The sequence below is a fragment of the Lepidochelys kempii genome, chromosome 27 (genome assembly GCF_965140265.1).
Source record: "Lepidochelys kempii isolate rLepKem1 chromosome 27, rLepKem1.hap2, whole genome shotgun sequence".
Classification (NCBI taxonomy): Eukaryota; Metazoa; Chordata; order Testudines; family Cheloniidae; genus Lepidochelys; species Lepidochelys kempii.
Window position 1 is genome coordinate 17,196,594 of NC_133282.1, and position 26,446 is coordinate 17,223,039.

Sequence of the window (26,446 nt, forward strand, 5' to 3'; positions counted from 1 at the left end):
GATTTCTGCTTAAGTGTCCCACTTACACTCATAGGTGAGTGATTCAGCAATGAGGTTATAGGGTCTGTGACAGGGTCGGGCCAGATGGCTAGAGGAGAGTAATAGAAGGCAGATATATTAACCCCAGGCTAAGTAGGTCCCTTTTCCCTGGGTAAGGTAACAGGTAAGGTTCCAGAAAAATCAGAAAGCTTCTGGACACAATTAAGGCAGGCTGATTAGAACACCTGCAGCCAATCAAGAAGCTGCTAGAATCAATTAAGGAAGGCTAATCAGGGCACCTGGGTTTTAAAAAGGAGCTCACTTCAGTTTGTGGTGTGTGTGTGAGGAGCTGGGAGCAAGCGGCACGAGGAGCTGAGAGTGAAAACGTGGACTGTTGGAGGACTGAGGTGTACAAGCATTATCAGACACCAGGAGGAAGGTCCTGTGGTGAGGATAAAGAAGGTGTTGGGAGGAGGCCATGGGGAAGTAGCCCAGGGAGTTGTAGCTGTCGCACAGCTGTTCCAGGAGGCACTCTAGACAGCTGCATTCCCCAGGGCCCTGGCCTGGCACCCAGAGTAGAGGGCGGGCCGGGTTCCCCCCCAGATCCTCCCAACTCCTGGTCAGACACAGGAGGAATCAACCTGGACTCTGGGTTCAGAAAAACGGCCAATCTGAGGGCTGCCGTGAAGCTCCAAGGCGAGCAAATCCGCCAATAAGCGCAAGACCCACCAAGGTAGAGCAGGAACTTTATCACAGGTCTGTTTTCTACTTTCTCTGCAATGTACACACAGAACTATCAGGTTTCTGTAGCAGGAGACTGACTGTCTTTTACATCCCATGATTAACCAATTACCAAAATCAGTGGGGCTCAATGATCTTACTAGGTAAACTATTCTGTAAGCTGAACATTGGGCACAGGTGTTTATGTGCCAAATACAGGGAGATAAAGCTAGGGAAGAAATGGGTTATTGAATGAATTTTTCAGAACATGAATGGCATAGGTGTTCACAGAACAGACAATAGCTCTAGAACCTCAGGGCATTGCAGTTAATTTACCTTATTAAGTAGAACAGCAGAACAGTCAAAAAAGCACACAGGGCTTTCATAGTTTAAAGTAGCTATACCAGATGCTGGTGTTCAAAGCTTGGATCAGAGAAATTGTTGGAGCTTGTTATTCAAAAGCAGTCTCCTTGTTTTCCTTTGGTTCCCTGCTGTGGAGGAAAATGGGTATGGCAGCTTCTTGGAGTTTGTAGAAAGGTTTAGGAAATTGAAATAATCATGCAATAAATTGTGGTGGAATTAATTTTGCAATAATTACATGGTCATGCATTAATCGTGACTAACAGTTCAGGATGACAAGGGTTAACACCACACCTTTGTGCAGTTGTGCATATATCAAGAAAGTGGCATGTGAAAAATTAGCTAATACCTAGAGAATGCTATATAGGTTTTAGTGAGTTACAAGGACATTATTCTATCAATTTGTTCTGGTGACAACATAAACCACAAGAGTGAAGCCTAAGATGGATGAAGTCATCATTAATTTGTTTGAGGAAGGAAGAGAAACTTTTCTTCTGTCAAATGGCAAATTTAGCATCAAAAAAGAAAAAAGCAAAGGATTCACCATTTTCTGTCTTTTTAAATTAACTTTGATAAACTAGTTGGAAAGTAAAACAATAACTACAACCAAAAACCTATTTGCTGTAGACCACAAGAAGTGTGAAGTGTTCTGCCTCAGACGGGGGTCCAGTCAGGGTTACCTGTCAGATGTCTTTCTTATCCTTTGGGCACTGGGACTGCTGTAGGCCTTCCCCTTGGTCCCTGTGATACTGACAGTCCTGAGGAAACTGAGGCAAGATCTAGGATTGATTATTATGACTGTCCCTGCATAGGCAAAGCAGTTCTGGTGTTTGGATTTGGTGACTCTCTCAGTGCAATCCCCGATTACTTTGCCTGCTCTGTCTGACATAGTCTCACAAAACCATGGTCACATCATACATCCAGACCCAATATTACTACATCTGGCAGCCAGGATGCTGGCTGGATGACATCCACTGAAAGAAGAAGTTCAGATGAAGTTTGAAACATTCTACTCCAAAGCAGGAAAGCCTCAACCAGACTTATAAACCTAGGTGGAAGAGGTTTTCTATTTGTCTATCTCAGCAGCATCTCTCTCCTTTGAGATGACCCATTTCACCAATATTGGACCATGTGCTAGCCCAGAAACAATTGGGACTTTATCAGTTCTATAAGGGGCCATTTAGCAGCAATATCTGCACATTGCTCTGCTATCCAGGGCCATACTGTATTTTCTCACCCTCTTTATTCATGTTTTCCCCCAGTTCGGGAGTTCCCTTCCCCTTGGGACCTCAACATTGTAATAACTGGGTTGATGGGTCCCTAATTTGAGCCCTTAGGTGGCATAGGGAGCAGGTTTCTGTCAGTGAAGAAATAGCTTTTTATAGCTATTACATAAGCTGGAAGGGTAGGGGAGATTCAGGTCTTCAAGGGAGGTCCCTCTTCTACAGTGCTTCATAAGGACAGTGTTACTGTTAGGCCTTATCTTAAGTTTCTGGCCAGGGTTGTTTCAGAGTTCCATATGAACCAGTTCATTCATCTGACAGTTTTCTTCCCCAAACCTCAATCAGCCTTGGCAGAAGCTAAATTTCAGACATTTGATACAGTAAGGGAATTATTATACCACCAACAGGAAAAAAAAAAATCATTCAGGAACACATCTACCCCCAGTTTGTGGCCTTTGTTGAAAGGGTTGAGGGTCAGGCCATATCTTCACAGACAATTTCAGAATGGGTCTCCTCATTTTTAAGAACATGTTATAAATTAGCCAGGTTAGATCCACCTAGCCGTATTAGGGTTCATTCCTCTAGAGCTCAGGCACCCTTTGCTGCTGCCTGTTTGAAGAATATTGCTCTTTATGAAACTGTAAGTTAGCTATGGGAAGCTCAGTCCACACCGTTACAGGACACTTCTGTTTTGCAGAGATTCTCAGATCAGATGCCTGCTTTTGTAGGACTACCTGGCAATCATTATTTAAGTAGGTCTCCTATTGTCCACCTCCAAGCAAACAGATAACTGGTTGTTAGTCACAAAGAATGGAATCCATGTGGACAATCACTAGAAGAGGAAAGAACAGTTACTTACAGTACAGTAACTGTAGGTCTTTGAGATGTGTTGTCCACATGGATTCTACAACCTGCCCTCCTTCCCTTCTACTACAGAGACCTACTCCTCTGGGATTCTGTATTGTGTGACAGATTCAGAACAGAAGAATATAAGGGAGTGCTGGAAGGCAGGTATATCAGCCTGGATAGCCAAACAAAGGCTACTCTAGGCCAATTAAGACACCTGATGCCAATTAACCAGTTAAGGCCTTTAGGCTAATGGAGACAGCTGAAACCAATCAAGGTCCCACTTATACTGTTTAAAAGCTCTCCTTCCAGTACCCTCCAGGGGGCTGAGGTGAAAGAAGCTGGAGGAGAGGAAGCATTGCTGAATCCTGAGGTGAGGGTGAAGCTAGGAAAAGGGGACCATGGGGGAAGTGGCCCAGGGAATCAAAGCGGTATCAGTGGTGAAGGGAAAGCCACCAATAGCTGCTACAATTAGGGTCCCTGGAGTAGAGGGCGGTCCTGAGTCCCCATCCCTCCCATACTCTACAGAGATCCCCTGGAGAAGGAAAGCAGGACTTGGTCCAGGCAGGATGCCGAACTGTGCTTACTGAGCACGATGGAGCTACAGAGACTGGGGGGTAATCCCCCTTCCCATTTCCCATACTGGTCGGTGATGAAAGTAAGCCACGAAAGCTTGTGCTCCAATATGTCTGTTAGTCTATAAGGTGCCACTGGACTCCTTGCTGCTTTTACAGATCCAGACTAACACAGCTACCCCTACTCAATAGGCTGTGACTCTTGCCGCTACACTGAGAAAGGGAGGTCACACTGGGGCCTTATCAAGTTTGAGGCCACTGAAACTTCCCAGAAGCGCAGTATGCAGTAATTACTCAGAGAAGCTGGCAAGATGTAAGCCTCAGTGGGCTCACCCCAGGCGAACTCCCAGGCAAACTCCTGCTGTTTGCTGCTCTGCTGTTCCCCGCTGCTCAGCTGACACAAGGGAGAAAGGAAAGCAGCAGAATACAGACCCTGGACTTCAGAAAAGCAGACTTTGACTCCCTCCGGGAACTGATGGGCAGGATCCCCTGGGAGAATAACATGAGGGGGAAAGGAGTCCAGGAGAGTTGGCTGTATTTTAAAGAATCCTTATTGTGGTTACAGGGACAAACCATCCTGATGTGTAAAAAAAGAATAGTAAATATGGCAGGCGACCAGCTTGGCTTAACTGTGAAATCCTTGCTGATCTTCAACACAAAAAAGAGGCTTACAAGAAGTGGAAGATTGGACAAATGATCAGGGATAAGTATATAAATATTGCTCGGGCATGTAGGAATGAAATCAGGAAGGCTAAATCACACCTGGAGTTGCAACTAGCGAGGGATGTTACGAGTAACAAGAAGGGTTTCTTCAGGTATGTTGGCAACAAGAAGGCCAAGGAAAGTGTGGGCCCCTTACTGAATGAGGGAGGCAACCTAGTGACAGAGGATGTGGAAAAAGCTAATGTACTCAATGCTTTTTTTGCCTCTGTCTTCACGAACAAGGTCAGCTCCCAGACTACTGCACTGGGCAGCACAGCATGGGGAGGAGGTGGCCAGCCCTCTGTGAAGGAAGAAGTGGTTCGGGACTATTTAGAAAAACTGGACGTGCACAAGTCCATGGGGCCAGATGTGCTGCATCCGAGAGTGCTAAAGGAATTGGCGGATGTGATTGCAGAGCCATTGGCCATTATCTTTGAAAACTCATGGTGATCGGGGGAAGTCCCGGAAGACTGGAAAAAGGCTAATGCAGTGCCAATCTTTAAAAAAGGGAAGAAGGAGGATCCTGGGAACTACAGGACGGTCAGCCTCACCTCAGTCCCCGGAAAAATCATGGAGCATGTCCTCAAGGAATCAATTCTGAAGCACTTATACGAGAGGAAAGTGATCAGGAACAGTTAGCATGGATTCACCAAGGGCAAGTCATGCCTGACTAATCTAATTGCCTTCTATGATGAGATAACTGGTTCTGTGGATGAAGGGAAAGCAGTGGACGTGTTATTCCTCGACTTTAGCAAAGCTTTTGACACGGTCTGCCACAGTATTCTTGTCAGCAAGTCAAAGAAGTATGGGCTGGATGGATGCACTACAAGGTGGGTAGAAAGTTGGCTAGATTGTCGGGCCCAACGGGTAGTGATCAATGGCTCCATGTCTAGTTGGGAGCCGGTATCTAGCGGAGTGCCCCAAGGGTCGGTCCTGGGGCCGGTTTTGTTCAATATCTTCATAAATGATCTGGAGGATGGTGTGGATTGCACTCTCAGCAAATTTGCAGATGACACTAAACTGGGAAGAGTGGTAGATACGCTGGAGGGGAGGGATAGGATACAGAAGGACCTAGACAAATTGGAGGATTGGGCCAAAAGAAATCTGATTAGGTTCAACAAGGACAAGTGCAGAGTCCTGCACTTAGGACGGAAGAATCCAATGCACCGCTACAGACTATGGACCGAATGGCTAGGCAGCAGTTCTGCGGAAAAGGACCTAAGGGTGACAGTGGACGAGAAGCTGGATATGAGTCAACAGTGTGCCCTTGTTGCCAAGAAGGCCAATGGCATTTTGGGATGTATAAGTAGGGGTATTGCCAGCAGATCGAGGGACGTGATCGTTCCCCTCTATTAGACATTGGTGAGGCCTCATCTGGAGTACTGTGTGCAGTTTTGGCCCCACACTACAAGAAGGATGTGGATAAATTGGAGCGAGTCCAGCGAAGGGCAACAAAAATGATTAGGGGTCTGGAACACATGACTTATGAGGAGAGGCTGAGGGAACTGGGATTGCTTAGTCTACGGAAAAGAAGAATGAGGGGGGATTTGATAGCTGCTTTTAACTACCTGAAAGGTGGATCCAAAGAGGATGGATCTAGACTATTCTCAGTGATAGCAGATGACAGGACAAGGAGTAATGGTCTCAAGTTGCAGTGGGGGAGATTTAGGTTGGATGTTAGGAAAAACTTTTTCACTAGGAGGGTGGTGAAACACTGGAATGAGTTACCTAGGGAGGTGGTGGAATCCCCTTCCTTGGAAGTTTTTAAGGTCAGGCTTGACCAAGCCCTGGCTGGGATGATTTAGTTGGGGTTGGTCCTGCTCTGGGCAGGGGGTTGGACTAGATGACCTCCAGAGGTCCCTTCCAACTCTGATATTCTATGATTCTATGACCCACCAATACAGGCTCGGGACTTTATCACAATTGGTGAAGGAAATGAGGGATGGATGCACCTGCTCCACTCTTTATTCCCCTGGGTGGGGAGGAGGTGACCTGGGGACGTCTAAAGCCCAAGTAATAATAAGTCAATTTCATAGTAGAGGACAAATATTAGATAGAGAACAAGAGGGAGGTGGTGTGGCCAGAGTGCCCTGTGTTCTAGCTATGTTTAGTTGGCAGACTGTCCTTAATGGACTGTTGTGCTCTGGCAGCTCCTAGGTTACTCTAACCTGCACCTGGGACCAGGCAGAGAATCGGGAAGTAATAGGTAGCTCTCTGATGGCCTCTTTCCAGTTTCGTGCAATGCAGATTGTCCCTAAATTTAAACATTTTAAGTAAATTTTGAGAATCTGCACTTCCCTCATACTTTTTGATCATTATATAAAGTGCAATTTTCAAAGTATGAAAGTTTTCCAGACCAATATGAACAACCTTTAAAATATCTCATGTTAACTTTTTATACAAGGATGCCCTGCCCTCGTCAATGTGAATTGTCTTTGGACTTCAGCCCTCTGTGCGTGTGACTGGTATCTGTAAATGACTGAAGAATATTTATGAGTTGAAGTCAAGGTACACTAACCAAATCTCTTAGGCAGTAACTATGGAAACCTGCAATAGGTCTTTATCTGTTTATTAAAAACATTAAATCTGAGAGGAGTGGAGAAGCTACTAGAATAGAGTTCATACTTACGAGACCTTATTTTGAGTGCAGTAGGTGTGTGAGTCATAATAACTTAACTTGGCTAATTATTCCACTACCTGATTGTCTGGCAGTGGCTTGTAATATCCAAATTAAAGGTATCTTTCTTGCTCTTTAATTTTATTTTTTTGTAATTACTCATTTGTCAAACACTGCATTTTCCCTCTCTATTCAACATTGAGCAAAAGCCAGCATTCAAGTTTGTAACTTCTGTGTTAAACTAAAAACATCACTGATGATGTCAGCATATTTTTAAGACCAGCTTTCATAGGCCAAATTCTCAGCCTGGAAATCCATAAACATCCTCTATCCAGATCAGTCTATGGCTAGATGTTCCCTGTATTCAAAGAGCAAATACCATGCATAGACTATAAAACTAGGTAGCAGTGTGGTGAATCTGCAAATTATAGGACTATGATCCTGTATCGAGAAGCAAGAATAAAACTGTAAAAAAGGTCTTAAAAATGAAGGCTGGTTCTTAGGTTTGCTTGGTTAGTGAAACAGAATGCATCAAGTGTTCCTGCATATTTATAGCAATAACTAACTTTGCAAGTTACACAGGCCCAGATCCACAAAGGGACTTAGGCACCTAGAAAATCACTGGAACGATACTATGGTCCACGGTGCCAAGGCTCCCTGTACAATGAATAGGGAGAGATTGGTATCGCAGAACGTTATCCACAAAAGCCTGCACACTAAGCAGGGAGTCACAAAAGCTAGCCAATTGGAGATGCCGAGGGAAGAGATGTGCCCTAAACATTTACCTGTGTTATGGGAGACCCAGGATTAATTTCCCCCTCTTCCTGAGAGAAGAACAGATTTGAAGAGAGGTCTCCCACACCTCTCAGGAGAGAGCCCTAACCACTGGGCTATAAGATATTCTGATGTGGGTCTTTCAGAGTCTCTCCTCATGCAGTTGTTCCACTAACAGAGTACAGCATCCACCGTCTGGACACAATGATTCATTGAGGTGCCAGAGCACTGCTCCTTCCATGGATAACAGAGTTGTTAGGGGTTTTAGGAAGAACACAATCAGACCTACCCCAGTGAGAAATTTTCCTGTCCTGGTCAGAGCAAAATTTTCTGTCTCTATGTGCTCTCCTTACCAAGAAGGAAATGAACACCAAGGATAAACAGTGAGGTGGCAAAATTTGCAGATGATATAAAATTACTAAAGATAGTTAAGACCCAGGCAGACTGCAAAGAGCTACAAAAGGATCTCTCAAACTGGGTGACTGGGCAACAAAATGGCAGATGAAATTTAATGTTATAAATGCAAAGTAATACACGTCGGAAAGCATAATCCCAACTATACATGTAAAATGATGGGGTCTAAATTAGCTGTTACTACTCAAGAAAGAGATCTTGGAGTCATTGTGGATACTTCTCTGAAAACATCCACTCAACGTGCAGTGGCAGTCAAAAACACGAACAGAAAGCTGGGAAAAATTAAGAAAGGGATAGATAATAGGACAGAAAATATCATGTTGCCTCTATATAAATCCATGGTATGCCCACATCTTGAATACTGTGTGCAGATGTGGTCGCCCCATCTCAGAAAAGATATATTGGAATCGGAAAAGGTTCAGAAAAGGGCAACAAAAATTATTAGGGTTATGGAACGGCTTGCATATGAGGAGAGATTAATAAGACTGGGACTTTTCAGCTTGGAAAAGAGATGGTTAAGGGAAGATGTGATTGAAGTCTATAAAATCATGACTGGTGTAGAGAAAGTAGATAAGGAAGTGTTGTTTACTACTTATAACAGAAGAACTAGGGGTCACCAAATGAAATTAATATGCAGCAGGTTTAAAACAAATAAAAGGAAATATTTCTTCACACAACGCACAGTCAACCTGTGGAACTCCTTGCCAGAGGATGTTGTGAAGGCCAAGACCATAACAGGGTTCAAAAGAGAACTAGATAAATTCATGGAGGATAGGTCCATCAATGGCTATTAGCCAGGATGGGCAGGAATGGTGTCCCAAGCCTCTTGTTTGCCAGAAGCTGGGAATGAGTGACAGGGGATGAATCACATGATGATTACCTGTTCTGTTCTTTCCTTCTGGGGCACCTGGCACTGGCCACTGTTGGAAGACAGGATACTGGGCTAGATGGACCTTTGGTCTGACCCAGTAGGGCCATTCTTATGTTTGTATTGCAAAAGTTGGATAAGCAGAGTAGCTCCTACATCCAGAAATACCTTTACTCATTGAGAATTTATTTGGTGGTCTAATGATTGACCTCTTTGCATCTGGAAAGAGTAAAAAAAAAAACCCAAACAAACAAAAAAACAAGTGACCTGCAGCCCTTCTGTGTGTTGGGACCTGGGATGTGAGATTGTGAAGGGCCTTTTGCCAAGCTGGGCAAAGTCTCTAGTATATGTCTTTCCATCTTTTCCACTTCTCCTCAGGACAGTGCAAAAGATGAGAAGGAGAGAGTGGCAGAGATACTTTTCATCTTTGCGGGCTGAAGAGGCTATGGCTCTGAGGATTAACCTAGTGTAGGATCTTTGGATGTCTCTGTTTCACAGAAGAAGTCTGCTACTGCAAGATCAATCCTTCGTCTCAGACCAGACAGGTTTAAAATAAATAGCTGGATGAAATGATGATTGCTTTAATAGACACTTCCCACCACTCCTCCCCCCAAAATAAGTCAACAAACACTTGTTCTAATAGCTGGTGCAAAGTCCAGAGTTTAAGTACCATGTTAAACAAGTGAAACACAGAACTGAGTTCCTTCAGGAGGATTTTATTTGAGTGGGAGTGTCCAACCAAAAAAGTCAAGTCTCTGTAGTATAATGTTCTCAGTGTGTTCAAGAAAGATAACTTTTCTACAGATCCCAACATAAAATCTTTCTTAGGGCATCAACTCTTATTCCAGTCCTGCAAGGTCATAGAGCACAACATAGTAACCTTATTTTGCTTCTTACATTACAACCCAGGTTGAACTCCTGCAGCAGGTTTTATTAGTGGGAGTGTTGAAAGCAAGATACTAGAAGTAATTCTTCCATTCTACTCAATACTAATGAGGCCTCAACTAGAGTACTGTGTCTAGTTCTGGGCACCAAGCTTTGAGAAAATCCAGAGGAGAGCAACTAAAATGATTAAAAGTCTAGAAAACATGATCCCTGAGGAAAGGCTGAAAAAAATTGGGTTTGTTCAGTTTAGAGAACAGAAGACTGAATGGGATATGATGACAGTCTTCAAGTACATAAAAGGTTGTTATAAAGAAGAGTTCAGCAGTATATGCTGGCTAGCATATATTTATATAGTCAATAATATGTATTATCTGTACCGTATGCATATTAGCAGGCATGAAGCACAAATAGCATTAAGCACATTGTAGCAGTTATATAGCCTAAACTGGCCTATACCTTTACTATCATCCTGTTCACTTACGCTAAATATTCCACAGCACCTTGCATTAGCAGAAATAAGCTTTGATTTCAGTAGATAGGAAAGCTGTCAGGATCAGGACATATGAGTATTTTACCACAGCAAGAAGCTATTATCACAAGCCAATACTGGAATATTGCAAAAGAAGATGACAAGATATATGATTGTTCTACCCTCGTACAAACCTGGAAGTTGCCTTCACAGACCAGTACCTGGAATGGTCGTATCCGAAATAAAGATAAGGAAAGTAACAGAACAATAAGTTAAGGAACTGTGACAAACTGATGGTTTGAATTTTAGTGACCTGTAAAGAGATGTGTAACTTGTAAAATCATCCCATAAATACTACCAGCTGCAATGGATATGTTTGGGAGCACACCTTCTACGGTGAACGTAATAAAGCTGGACAAGACAGTTTCCTGGAAGCTGGTATTGTACAGAACCTTTTCCCTGTATATTGTTATTGGCTTATAGCACTAAACTGGACATTGGTTAATTGGTCTCTTAAGTATAGTTAATAACCAAAATGTGGTCAAACAATTGATTATGCAAATTTTCAATAATGGTGATAAATTGTTCCCCTTATCCACTGAGGACAGGATAAGAAGTAATGGGCTTAAGTAGCTGTGTGAGCTATTTTCCTGATGACCCACAAAAGGCGGTGAAGTGGATTGGCCAAACTATTTATCCAAGATGTTATTGATTTGGCAGCACTGACTGGGCCTTTGCAAAACCAGTTTACAGAGCTCCCTGTGATACAACACTGGAACTAAATTTCTCTAGTCAGAAACTCAGCAGATGTTGATTGTCTCGGAGAGAGAAATTAATTAATTAGTTGCAGAAGCCTGGAAAGTTCTTATACCATTTTCCTGTTTGCATTGCTGTGAATTAAGTTTCTCTTAGATGGTGATGATAAAAGCAAAGTATCATAATCATCTATTGATTGAAAATTACTTAAGATTGTGTATTTCCCTATTCCACATTTTGTTGAAGATCTTTCATCAGCACAACAGGCTTTAAACTAAATGGTGTGATTAACCCCAACCCTCCCCAAGATTGTTGCTGTTTTCTTTCTAAAAGCCAACCTCAGCCAATTTTACCACTAAATGACAAATTCTGAAAAGATACTGTAGCTTCTTTTTGGCCAGAGTGGTTAGCCAATATGTGGGACCTTGCCATGTTGTTTCCATTAGGAGGAGAAACTGATTATATGAGTCTGGAATTTTTTTGGTTGCAATTTTATTTATTTGCAGAGAATGTTCATAAAGTCCTGTTTCCATGAACACAGTTATAATCAACAGGAGATAGTTTCCTTGTTCACAATTTCCCAGCCTGCCTTTCCAGCGAGTCCTGTGCCCTAAAGAACTCTTTCTCTGCTTCCTTTCAAGACCGTGTTCTCCACTGCTTCTCTTGCTTTGAAACGAGAGTAGTTCAAAGCACACTAGGGAACTGTTAGTCCCCAGCAGCAGGGTCCACACAGACACTTAGTTCACGGCAGGCTACTACAGGGTAGATTTACACCTCAGCTTGCTTCAAACTAAATGTTCATGTAAACAAGCCCTCACACTCACACACACAGCTGCAACCAATCAGTCTTCCAGCCCCCGCATTTACAGTCTGACCCCAGGGAAACCCTTGGCCCACATGGCTTAGCTTCTGCTCAGGCCTTGCTGTGTTTCCAAGGCCTTGGGCTTTGGCTTCTATTGTTTCATCTCTTACTACATGTGATAGGATTTACAGACCCCACGTAGAGACTAAGGGTACGTCTACACTACCCACCAGATCAGCAGGTAGTGATCGATCTATTGGGGATCGATTTATTGCGTCTAGTGTAGATGCAATAAAACCGATCCCTGATCGTTCTGCCGTTGACTCCTGTATTCCACCGTGGCGAGAGGCAGAAGCGGAGTTGATGGGGGAGCGGTGGCAGTCGACACCTCGTGTCCTCACAGCGCGGGAAGTCAACCTAAGATACGTTGACTTCAGCTACGCTATTCTCATAGCTGAAGTTGTGTATCTTAGGTCGATTCCCCCCCGCCCGCCCCATTGTAGACCAGGGCTAAGGAAGTGAAAGAGCAGCACTAGACCAAGAAGGCCCTGCCCATCAGCAGCTGCAGAGCATGCTCCAGTTGGAGGATCTACTCAAAGTCAAAAGGGGATTCTGACAGTCTAGCAATGAGGAGAGTGAAGGAAAACCTGCCTGAAGGGGGAAAGCCAGTTTGCTGCTTCTGGGGACAGTGATTCACAGGAGAGGGGTCTCTCACTGTTGGTAACAGCCCAGCTCAGAAGGTAGGCCTTGACCCTTCCCCTGTCACTTCCTGCTGAACTTTGGGAAGAGAACTGGGGAATACTTATTTGACCAACTGAGCTGCTGAAATTGATTAGGAATTCCCTGCTAGGGTGGAGGTGGGGGCTGTCACTATGCCCCAAACTGAAAAGAGAGCGGGGAGGTAGGAAGCAGCCCAGGGAAGGCTGATCAGGTGCACGAGGAAGAGGTTTCTGCGCCTCTCCCCCTTGGGCCCTGGGCTGGGACCCAGTAGAGATGAAGAGCCTGGATCCCCCTACTTTCTTCCCTCCTGGCCTTCCTGTCAGGGGAGTGATGGACCACAGCTTGACTGCTAGCCAGGGGTGAAAGTAAGGGGGTATGGGCCGGTATGGCGTACCGGTAAAAGTACCAATGCTTAAAGCGCTGCCCCAGCAGCCCTTTAAAGTCAGCAGTACCAATACTGGCCTGTGCTGCTGACTTTAAAGGGCTGCCAGGGCAGAGCTTTAACATTGCTGCCCCTTTTGCACCCCCAGTTGGCGGCCCTGCCAGGCCCCTACCAGCAGGGCCGCCAATGGGGGGGCGCAAAAGGGGCAGCGATGTTAAAGCATGGCAGCGCTCTAATATCACTGCCCCTTTTGGACTCCCAAGCCGCTGACAGTGGGGGGGCCAAAAGAAGTAGCTGCCCTGGGGCCACGATTTAAAGGGCCTGGGGTTCCAGCCACTGCTACCACGGCAGCGCCAGCCAGAGCCCTGGGCCCTTTAAATTACCATTGGAGCCCCAGGTGGCGCGGGCTAGGGAGCATAGGTGGACTGGCTGGGGGGGGCCGGGGGGGCAGGCAGAGCGGCCCCGTACCGGTAAGATCTGCATTTTACTTTCACTCCTGCTGCTAGCCCACTGACCATCAGGGAAGCCTATCCCAGGACTCTGGGGGGGTGGGAAGACTGTCAAGCCATGGCCTGCCTGCAGGCCTCTAAATGGACCCTGCTACAAATGGTGGAAGGGCTACCTAGGCAGGGTCTGTGCAGTAGGCCTGCTGGCCCCCAAGTGGAAACCACTACACTATACAAAGGGGCATTTAATTGCTCCTTCCATTTAGCCTGAATGAAGGGGACTTAGTACACCCATCAGCTCGAACCAGGTTGTGACTGACGGCAGTCATTAACACCTTACAGCCTAACAGTACTTCTCTCTCATCCTGGTGCATTTATAGTAAGTTATTTCTGAGTCTAAAGGCAAATGGAAACATTAACAATAGTGTTTATTAGGAGAAATTTAACTGCAGAAGCAGGCGAACTACAGTTCAACCACCAAAAGGGATTGAGGATAAATCAACCAACCAATGAAAATTCTAGTTAGATGTATTACTTCATCAGAATAACTCTCCTTGGGTGATTGGTGATCCTGAAGGTGGAACATTGTTTCCTAGCAACTTCTGAAAGGTTACAATTAAACCTTTTGTGGGTGTTAATATGCTACATGTCTTCCCTCTCTTTCTTTCCCACCCACTGGCTGTTACCTTCCTTCCCTCCCAGTAAGTTTCATTCCTGAATATTCTGTTAAAACAGGCTACAGAGTCATATACAACAACTACTTTCAAAGAAAGGAGCTGCACGGGCTGAGTGGTTTGTGTCTAGTGAAATAAGGTGTTCACAGAAACATTCAGAGATTATTTAATTTCCTGAAGTTTTACCTGTGTGACTGAAGTTAAATATATTTTAGGAGGCAATGAGGATGACTCATGCAGGAGCGTGCTAATATGTGCATGTCATTAGTATTACTCATCTATTTACTAACCGACCCGCTGAAGTTCAAGAAAGGGGCCACACCTCTCCTCAGTCCTGTATTCTTGCAAATCTGTGTGTGTAAAGTAGGCTTTTCTTTTATTGTAAAGAGAGAAAACAAAAACTGGCTGACTTCCGGAATTGATAATGGGGTATAGAACCTTTCATCTCAGCCGTTGATAGTTGCCCAGGTTGATAGTGTACAAAAGTCATGGCTCTCTGCTGCCTGTAGTGGCCTGTGTGAAATGAGTTGCTGATCTCAGTCCAGTTCTTAGGTTGGACTTTTGTATACTGCAGAACTTCACTGATGCAGTCTTGAATAGACTCCCTATGTAAATATGCATTCAGGGGAGAAGGGGTTCCTTGTTCAATATTGCAACATATCTCTTGGCAGTTCCCCTTCCACCTTTCTAAATCTCAGGTTTTTTTCCTCTCTAAATATATGCTAAGGTGGTTCTTGCACAATGAGAAATGGTGCAGGACAGAGCTTCAGGGGAAATAAGAGGCTATTTATAGTGTAGTTAAGACCAAATCACAAATATGGATAGGGAACCCTTTGAGCAGAAACAGCAAACATGGTGACTATTTGTTTTTCCTCTGAATTGAGAATCCAGCACTATGTGTTTCATATCGATTAATGTCACATATGGAGTGTAGCTGACATGCAACAAGAAAATGGCTATTTTATTGTGCTATGTTTTATCCTTCTTTATCTGCTCTTTGCTGTAACACTATATCTGACATACCATGGTGCCCAGTCACCTGAAACCCTAAAAAATTATTCTTACAATAACAATGACACTTCATACACTGATGTGGCATGGAGTGGGGCAGTTGAGATATGTAACAATACCAGCTCTGTAGCAATTTCCTATACATTTTATAGCAAGCTAGGATGTAATACAAAGATAATGATCAGTTCTAATCTTCACCAAGTAATATAATTTTCATCTGCTTTAAATTAAATATTTTCACTGTGAGAAGAGAACTTTGGACACTTCTCCACCCTGTAAGCAAATTATTTCCCACATCCTACATTACTCTAAATACTGCATCCTCAAAATGCCCGTCTCTATCTAATGCTCAGAATGATTACTACTCATGCCAGGTGTGACCAAGAAGTACAGTATACTGAAGTAAATTAAGAACAAAGCAAGTCCCCTGCTCTGTGACAACTGCAGGAAGCAATAATCGATGTAGTTTATAGGGGCAGCTGTTCTTCTGAACATATAGACTAGATGTGTTCAGAGTTCTGTACTCTGAATTATCCAAGATAAAAGTCCAAATCAGTTGCATAAAATTGCTTGTTTGTAAAACTAAGCAGAAGTTAGAGACAAAGATCTGTATAAATTGAACATTTAAGTTAAAAGAACTGTGAGAGAGGTCTTCAGAGCCTCTGGCAAAGTCATGGGATGGCATAATAATGAGCTGAAAGATTCTAGAAATGGGAGGAAATATTTGTGGTTGAAATCACCAAATGCAGTGCTGCAAGTGAAAGTCTGCACCACAGACAGAAGAGGCTGCCTCTTCTACCTTTGCTGCTCTTTTGAGACAGGATCGGACTTCAGTGACAACAGTAACAGCTTAGGCCATCTTAATTAACCTTTTCTCTTTGTCTTCCAAAAAAGGACAGTAAATACCATTTTTAATACCATCTAAAAGAATGTCAAGCAGTGTTTTTTCTCTGTAAAAGACTATGAAGCTAAAGGGAAAGGACCCTTGGAATGAAGGAGGTTCACAAACATTTTAATTAGTTTTGTTGTTTCTTTTAACATCTATTGGTTTCTGCATGCCACATGAGGTATGGGTATCAAAACCCTTTGGGGACTTGTCCAAATCACTAACCCACATTTTTTATATATATATTCATTCATCACTAGAGGCCTCCACATGCCTTCTTAAAATCAGCCACTTGTAGTGTAATTAGGATGTTATTTTACAGGAAGAAACCCATGCTGGGACTTGAGAATGGCTAACAAAGCAGCTGCTTCCAGTTGAAGCAAATGTACTTTGTCACAGTAGTCTTATATATCTCCTATTTTTTACACCTTAAAACATCTGTTCACACTATCCAGTAGACAAAAGGATTAAGGACTCTTGCATCTAAATGTTTAAAGTGCTGTGAGGATTTACCTTCATAATCTCAAACATTACATAAAAAGTGTTGAGTTAAAGTACAAATATATTGCAATGATTTTATAAGCAGCAGGAACAGCTATTATGTAGTCTGCAATTGCTTACGTATCACTGTGCACATTAGAAGATGAATTTCTGAGAAAGTGAATGTTTACCACTGGATTAGTCATTTCTTACTCTTTGTGATAAGTGCCATCATAGCCTTTAACTCCCAGATAGCAAAACCTCTACAGATCAAAAGAAGAGACCTTGTTAATACCTTATTTAAGGGCACCTCCAACAGAGCAGCAGACTCACCCCAGTATTGCACTGTGCAGCTTGTGGGACTAAAGATCATGCATCTCTGAGATTGTTCTAAATATTTCTGCTTACTGTGAAATGGAGAAATAAGGTCTGGACACTGACTATATAGACATTAGCTACAACTAATCGTGGATAGTTCTCTGAAGACATCCACGCAGTATGCAGCGGCAGTCAAAAAAGTGACCAGGATGTTAGGAATCATTTTAAAAAAGGATAGAGAATAAGATGGAGAATATCTTATTGCCCTGATACAAATCCATGGTATGCCCACATCTTGAATACTATGTACAGTTGTGGTCTCATCTCAAAAAAAATATACTGGCATTAGAAAAGGTTAAGAGAAGGGCAACTAAAATGATTAGGGGTTTGGAATGGGTCTCGTATGAGGAGAGATTAAAGAGACTAGCTCTTTTCATCTTGGAAAAGATGAGACTAAGGGGGGATATGATCCTGCTATATAAAATCATGGAGTGGTGTGGAGAAAGTGAATAAAGAAAAGTTATTTACTTGTTCCCATAATATAAGAACTAGGGGCCACCAAATGAAATTAATGGGCAGCAGGTTTAAAACAAATCACAGTCAACCTGTGGAACTCCTTGCCTGAGGAGGTTGTGAAGGCTAGGCCTATAACAGGGTTTAAAAGAGAACCTCCATGAATTTATCTAGTTAAGTCCATTAACGGCTATTAGCCAGGAAGGGTAAGGAATGGTGTTCCTAGCCTCTGTTTGTCAGAGGGTGGAGATGGATGGCAGGAGAGAGATCCCTTGATCGTTACCTGTTAGGTTCATTCCCTCTGGGGCACCTGGCATTGGCCACTGTCAGAAGACAGGATACTGGGTGGATGGACGTTTGGTCTGACCCCGTATGGCCATTCTTATGTTCTTAAGCATTGGGCAAATGTGGGTGACATTCCTCCCCCTCAAATAAAATGTCATTGTGTCTTACGCTTTCTTGTGCTACCCCCAAAAACTTTTATTTTAAAACCTTCTGGAAGTCTGTGATGTTCTTCTCTTAGGCCATGCAGACTTCCAGAAACTAGTTACTCACTTCAATAACATTTTCAGAAATGGAGTGAGAAATATTTTGTTTCTAGACACTGGTCAGTTTATGGTCCAGATGCTCTCTGAACCCCCAGCCCCACACCCTGTGCGCCACTCAAGCAGTGCAAAAGGGAGTCCTCAGTAGATGTAGCTCCACTATAGCTGACATCTGCACCTCCTTCCCTTCCTACCTGTGGAGCCATGTAAGGGGCAAATAGAGGTATATTAGTAGTATAGCCAGAGCACAGCACACTCTGGCTATAATCACCTGGCGGACAATCCTTTGAGCAGGTGGAGTTGAGAGCAACCTTCATGCTTCTCAAAATTTCACCGGGGCTGGTGCAACATTGGCCTGAGAAGATGGCTTCTCTGCTACAAGCAATGGGGACGTCAAGATGAAATTTCACTGATTAGAATTGCTCCATTTCCTCCAGAAATGTGGTCAGAAGGGCTTTCTTTCTGTTGCTCCCATCAAGCAGGAAACAGATTTGAGGCCCGATTTGAGGCCCACTTTGGTACTCTATCTTCAATAGCATTGAAGAATATTTATCTCCTATATAACCTATCAAGAAAGAAGTACCATTACTGTGTCTCTTTTGTTAAAAGCTTTAGCTTGCTTCCTAATGTTCTCCCATCCAAATAGAAAACTTTCATAGGAAAACTAGATAGTTCTGTAAACTGAATTTTATTTGCATCTCTTGCTCCCTAGCCATAGCTCAGAGCATTCCAGTCCAGGTCAGGGACCTCTTCTGATTCTTGTCTAATCTAATCTGGCAAGTCTAATATCATGAGAATGGTAAAAAGCTAAATGAAAACAAATATTTACAAAATGGTGCATTGATCATACAAGTCATCCATGAACATTAATGAAATGTATCCTGTGTGATGTGGCATTTACCTAATATACTGTATCTTCAGTAGAAAATTCAGATAAATTACCCATAGAGTCCAGACAATTGTTGGAACTGCTTTTACTTTAATTGTTTTTATTGCTTATATGCCTTTGATCTTATGATGCACATTCAAAGCATTTTAAGAGGCTTTTTTCATTATGTATAAAAGAGCATACACATGTCTTAACATGGTATGCCTTATTACTTTGTCAACCATACACTGGGTTTTCCATTAAAAGGACCTTGAACCTCAATTATAAATCAACACTGGCATCTGATGTGGCATTTTACAAACAACTAGTTGAGATCAGCAGCCATGAGAGAGAAGCATAGCTTGTGTATGTAGATCATGTCAAGTTAGCAATAAACTTTTTTAAAAATTGCTAAATTTTACACTGAGGAAAAAAAAGTGAGGAAGCAGTGAAAAACAAGTCAGATCCTAAATTATTTTGGATACCACTAAACCAAGTTTACAAATGAAGCCAATAATTTAAACGATTCTGCTGTATAATTCAGAAAGTACAGGTTCTTAGCTGTGCTAGGGGTGTAAAGGCCTCCCATTTTTGTTCCTCTCCTTGTTTTCCTGTTGATAGATCCTTCCCTTTTCCAAATGATTCATCACAGGAATGGGCATCTCTCAACAAACCTTCAGGGACTTTTGTAGATTGAGGGTGTGGACATCACTGAGTTTCAGTGTTCCAATTCTATTATAATAATGGTTCCTATTTCCTAATGTTATAAAGGTCTCATGTCTCTTAACTGAATTTGGGCTATCCTGGGTGGGAGGAAGTCTGAGCTAATCATGAAGAATTTTATTTACAGGAAGTTCTGGTCTATTTCAAAGTTGAAGTGATTCTATTTTCCTGTTTGCTCTTCTCTGCCTCCAGCAGCTAAAGTCAGTAGTGATTTCCATTTTCCAGGTGGCTCTTGAGATACAGCATCATCCAGTGCATTGAAGTTCCTTGTGCATTCTAATCCTTATCTTTGCCAATTTGCCTTCCATATTACAGAAGGACTTGATAGGAAGATTTTCAAAAGCCTCTCAGGGATTTAAGAGGAATTAAGTTTGATGGATGCTAGCTTTTGAAAATCCCCCATTATGTTCTGCAGGTGGTTGAAATTGCTATTCTCCATCTCAGATTACACTATCAGAATTACTTTCTAGTAAGAGAACATTAAATAAACCCATCTCAAGAGCAGATATGCTTTTCTTTAGTCAGTCCCTATGAAAATCAGGCCTTTTTTGCCTAGTTGTTTTCACTACTTTCCTTGTATCTTTACTCACACAAGTAGTTCCACTTTCATATTTCCCATTACTTTCCATGGGAAAACTGACTGAAGTTAAACTGACTGGTCTGTAATTCACCGGGTGGTCCTTTTCCCCCCCCATTTTATAGATTGGCACTATATTTGCCCTCTTTCAGTCTTCTGGAATCTTTCCTGTCTTCCATGAGTTTTTGACGATAATTGCTAATGGCTCAGATATCTCCCTAGTCAGCTTCTAGGATGTATTTCATCAGGCCTGGCGACTTGAAGACATCTAATTTGTTTAAGTAATTTTTAACTTGTTCTTTCTCTATTTTGGTCTCAGATCCTACCTCATTTTCGCTGGCGTTCACTATGTTAGACATCTAATTGCTACTGAACTTTTTGGTGGAAACTAAAACAAAGAAGTCAGTTAACACATTTGCCATTTCTACATTTTCTGTTACTGTCTTTCCCTCATCGAGTTATAGGCCTACCCTATCCTTGATCTTCCTCTTGCATCTAATGTATTTGTAGAAGGTTTTCTTGTTACCCTTTGTCTCTAGATAGTTTAATCTCATTTTGTGTCTTGGCCTTTTTAATTTTGTCCTTACATGCTTGTGTTTATGTTCATCCTTTGTAATTTGACCTAGTTTCTGCTTTTTGTAGTGCTCTTTTTTTTTTTTAAGTTTCAGATGACTTAAGATCTCCTGGGTAAACTAGGGTGGTCACTTGCCATAATTCCTCTTTCCTAGGCAGTGCGATAGTTTGCTCATGTGCCCTTAAGTAACATCTCTTTGAAAAACTGCCAGCTGTTTTTTCCCCTTAGACTTGCTTCTCATGGGCTCTTACCTACCAACTCCCTGAGTTTGGTAAAGTCTGCCTTCTTGAAATCTATTATCTTTATTGTGCCGTTTTCCCTCCAGTCATTCCTTAGAATCATGAACGCTATCATTTCACAGTTAAAATGAAACACTAAACATAACACATCATATATGAACATATCAGTAATGATGTTCCAGTTAATATAGTACCTGTTTCAGAGTAACAGCCGTGTTAGTCTGTATTTGCAAAAAGAAAAGGAGTACTTGTGGCACCTTAGAGACTAACCAATTTATTTGAGCATAAGCTTTCCATGAGCTACAGCTCACTTTATCCTTTTCATAGTACCTGTGTTTCACTTTGATTATAATCTTTTCAAAATCAAACAAACATTTGTCAGTGAAATACATCCTGTGAAAAAATAATATTTATGGTTTCTGTTATGGACTATTTGAAACAATCATCCATATTAGTATTACTCTCAAATTATGTAGTGCTGAATATTAAAATGTTGATAAGAAATTAGTTAGAAGTTTTAGAAATAAGCATATATACATACAGTCACATAAAATTATTCTAATCTTAGATCAAAAAACAAAACAAATGCATTGGGATATTGGTAATTTGAGCTCTGCTCTTGTGCTTTGTGATACCACCAAGTTTAGCCAATAGAACTGTAGCTTTGCATTAAATGGTTACACTCCTGTTCTATTTATCATATAGTCAGAAATAATGCATAGTCAATAGTAATGTATCTGAGAGTGCTAATATGAGCCATTGGATGGGCCCCTTAAGTAGCAGCAAGAGATCTGGGTTCCATTCCTAGCTCTGCCACTGGCCTATTATATGGCATTGGACAAGTCATTTCACCTCTCTGTGCCTCACTTTACCCATCTGTAAAATGAAGATATTTTGTTGTTCCTCTGTTTGTCTCACCTTGAGACATATGGATGAAAAATCACTATTTAGATTTTTTTAAAATATGTCTACAAGTTTCGTAGTCTAAAGCTTGTAATTCCTTGGCTCTTGTTGGAGATTCCAGTGGTGCAAGGGGTGCTTAAAGCCACCTCAGGCAGGTATCTAAGTATTCCCTCAGTGCAAGGGAATCCTTTGATAGCACAGAGCTGGCATAGCCACCTACTCACCCATCCTTGACAAAGATTGGGAGGGTACCTATGGGACCAGTCCAGTCAGTATCATTTAGAGCAGACCATAGGGTTGGGGGAGTGGAAAGGTAGTTTAAAAGAATCCAAAATTTTTGTTTACAGTCAGCCAGGTACATTCCAGCCCAGGTGCTTTAAGTAACAGGTCTGGCTGGTTGGAGCTGCTGAGCACTAAGGAATACAACTTCTATTAGCCTAGAGCCACCAATCCAGTATTACCAGTCTTACCCAATTTAGACAAAACATTAAGTAATTCGTTCAAGGCCCTTGGGAATCTTCTTTCTGCAACCAGGGGTGGGTGATCACTAACTTGTCCTAACATGCCAGTAAGAAAGGGTTAGGTCATGGGGTTGGATTTTGTGCATTTTAGAAGTACATTTTTCCTGAGTCTTTGAGACTTTCATCCTCTTTTGTGATCCTTGTTTCAATGCAGACTAAGCAACAGAATATATGTGCAAACCCATTAAAGCTAAGGATGAGCAGATATGAAGGAACACAATGTCATTTTCTCCCATTGACATAAGACTGGTCAGACTAGAACTGTTTTGTCTTGTGTGCATGTTTGCTGGGGAGTACAAATCACATACAGTTGCTCATGCTCCTCCATACTGTCTCTTCCATTGATTCATTTTCCAGTCCTCCCTGGCTGAATATCCACTTGTGTTGATTCTGTTTGCCAGACTCTGTTATACTTCACTGTCATTTGTCCCCTCATAGTCAGGATTTTCTCCTGATTTGGTGAATGTGCTGATGTGAAATGTAGGGAGGAACCACAGGCCTTGACCACAGAGATTGTTGGCCTGAATTTCAGAAAAGTTGAGCGTCCAGAACTGCTATTGGCTTCTACTGCAATTCAGATTGTTCATTGTATCTGAAAAATCAGTCTCTCCTTGTTACTAGAGTTTGTTGAGAATTAATTTTTTCCTGCAACATTTTTTATGAGAATGAATTTTGTTTTCATTGAAATTTTTCTTTTCCCCCCCTCAACAAAAATCGTAAATGTTGAAAACCTCAAAACTGAAAATGTTTCAGTTTTTGGCAACTAAACACCCAAAACGTTCAGTTCTCAGTTGAAATTTTTTTTATGACCTCCACAAATTTTTATTGTAATCAAAACATGTCCGATGTAAATTTCTGTTCTGATTAAAAAAGCCATTTTTCATTTTAAAAAATTTCAAATTAAAAATTTTTCACCAGTTCAGCTCACTTGTTCATGAACTCCTAAAATAATCAGATTGACCCTGGTTCTATTCTTTGATACCTCAATAGACACCTATTTATCTGTCTATGTTCTTATACAGCAGTCAAGAATATGGGATATGATCTTCTGTTAGAAAGGCAAACAGTCAAGTGATGGGTTGGTGTAGCAAGATCGAGACTCACCGGTGCAGCATCTCCCGCTGATAGTCCTGAGAATTAGCTCTCCAGAGCACCCTCTGCAGGCTGGTGTCCCACTTCCCTTGGCCTTCCGTGTCCCTCCTAGACCCCGGTGCCCTTTACCATGGGGTTCTGCCCCAGCAGTACCCCCTCACTCTGGGTCTCCCCTCCCAGGGGAACCCCCAACCCCCTAAACCCACCTTGCCTCAGTGGCTACTGCCAGTCATCATCCAGCCCCCTTTCCCTGGGGCAGACTGCAGTGTAATGGCTACTAATCATTGGCAAGGGGTTAGGACCAACTGCCTCTGCCTATTCCCAGGCTGCCCCTTTGCAGCCCCAGTACCTTTCCGGGCCTTTACCAAGGCCTGCAGCCTGGAGATTTACCAGGCTGGAGCGCCCCAGCTCCCTTTGCCCTTTCCCAGCGCAGCGTACCTCACTCTCAGGCAAGTAGCCTTCTTACTCCAGGGCTAAAGTAAGACTCCTTTGCTGCTGGCCCAAAGCCCTCTTATAAGGGCCAGCTGGGCCCTGATTGAGCTGGCTACAGCTGTGGTCAGCTACTCACTCAGCTTCCCACAGCTGTTCTCACTCCTCTTCCTGCAGCCACATCCCTCTCCAGGGCTCCTTTAACCCCTTCAGCGCCGGAGCGGGGTGACTACCCTGCTACAGTTGGATTAATCAGATTACAGAGAAAACTTGGGAATTCAGAGATGGAGGCTGAAGGCGGTATCTGGACAAACTGCCTGAACTATAGATGAAAAAGAGGAATTTAATTATACTGACTGATGGAAGGAGGGTTTTACAGGCAGATTTCTCTACAGTTGGATTTCGCCGTGCAGAACACAATGCCATCCACAGCCTCAGAAACAACTCTGACATCATAATCAAAAAGGCTGACAAAGGAGGTGCTGTTGTCATCATGAGTAGGTCGGAATATGAACAAGAGGCTGCTAAGCAGCTCTCCAACACCACTTTCTACAAGCCATTACCCTCTGATCCCACTGAGGGTTACCAAAGGAAACTACACCATCTGCTCAAGAAAGTCCCTGAAAAAGCACAAGAACAAATCCACACAGACATACCCCTAGAACTCCGACTAGGAGTATTCTATCTGTTACCCAAGATCCATAAACCTGGAAATCCTAGACACACCATCATCTCAGGCCTTGGCACCCTGACAGCAGGATTGTCTGGCTATGTAGACTCCCTCCTCAGGCCCTACGCCACCAGCACTCCCAACTATCTTCGAGACACCACTGACTTCCTGAGGAAACTACAATCTGTCGGTGATCTTCCTGAAAACACCATCCTAGCCACTATGGATGTAGAAGCCCTCTACACCAACATTCCACACAAAGATGGACTACAGGCCGTCAGGAACCGTATCCCCGATAATGTCACGGCAAACCTGGTGGGTGAACTTTGTGACTTTGTCCTCACCCATAACTATTTCACATTTGGGGACAATGTATACCTTCAAATCAGCAGCACTGCTATGGGTACCCGCATGGTCCCACAGTATGCCAACATTTTTATGGCTGACTTAGAACAACGCTTCCTCAGCTCTCGTCCCCTAATGCCCCTACTCTACATTGCGCTACATTGATGACATCTTCATCATCTGGACCCATGGAAAAGAAGCCCTTGAGGAATTCCACCATCATTTCAACAATTTCCATCCCACCATCAACCTCAGCCTGGACCAGTCCACACAAGAGATCCACTTCCTGGACACTACAGTGCTAAGAAGCGATAGTCACATAAACACCACCCAATACCGGAAACCTACTGACCGCTATACCTACCTACATGCCTCCAGCTTTCACCCAGACCACACCACACGATCCATTGTCTACAGCCAAGCTCTACGATACAACCGCATTTGCTCCAACCCCTCAGACAAAGACAAACACCTATAAGCTCTCTATCAAGCGTTCTTACAACTACAGTACCCACCTGCTGAAGTGAAGAAACAGATGGACAGAGCCAGAAGAGTACTCAGAAGTTACCTACCACAGGACAGGCCCAACAAAGAAAATAACAGAAGGCAACTAGCCATCACCTTCAGCCCCCAACTAAAATCAAGCGCATCATCAAGGATCTACAACCTATCCTGAAGGACGACCCATCACTCTCACAGATCTTGGGAGACAGGCCAGTCCTTGCTTACAGACAGCCCCCCAACCTGAAGCAAATACTCACCAGCAACCACACACCACACAACAAAACCACTAACCCAGGAACCTGTCCTTGCAGCAAAGCCCGTTGCCAACTGTGCCCACATATCTATTCAGGGGACACCATCATAGGGCCTAATCACATCAGCCACACTATCAGAGGCTCATTCACCTGCACATCTACCAATGTGATATATGCCATCATGTGCCAGCAATGCCCCTCTGCCATTTACATTGGCCAAACTGGACAGTCTCTGCGTAAAAGAATAAATGGACACAAATCAGACGTCAAGAATTATAATATTCAAAAACCAGTCGGAGAACACTTCAGTCTCTTTGGTCACTTGATTACAGACCTAAAAGTGGCAATTCTTCAACAAAAAAACGTCAAAAACAGACTCCAACAAGAGACTGCTGAATTGGAATTAATTTGCAAACTGGACACCATTAACTTAGGCTTGAATAAAGAGAGTGGGAGTGGATGTGTCATTACACAAAGTAAAACTATTTCCCCTTGTTTATTTCTCCCCCTACTGTTCCTCACACGTTCTTGTCAACTGCTAGAAATGACCCACCTTGATTATCACTCCGAAAGGTTTTTTTCCCCCGCACTCCTGCTGGTAATAGCTCACGTTACCTGATCACTCTTGTTACAGTGGGTATGGTAACACCCATTGTTTCATGTTCTCTGTGTATATAAATCTCCCCACTGTATTTTCCACTGCATGCATCCGATGAAGTGAGCTGTAGCTCACGAAGGCTTATGCTCAAATAAAGTTGTTATCTCTAAGGTGCCACAAGTAC

General features: G+C 42.9%; 1 long non-coding RNA gene across 2 annotated transcripts in view; it reads left to right on the forward strand.

Annotated features, from left to right (window-relative positions):
- The window catches only part of LOC140903888 (uncharacterized), a 342,875-nt gene that overhangs the window by 108,391 nt on the left and 208,038 nt on the right, over nt 1-26,446 (forward strand). The window lies entirely within an intron of this gene.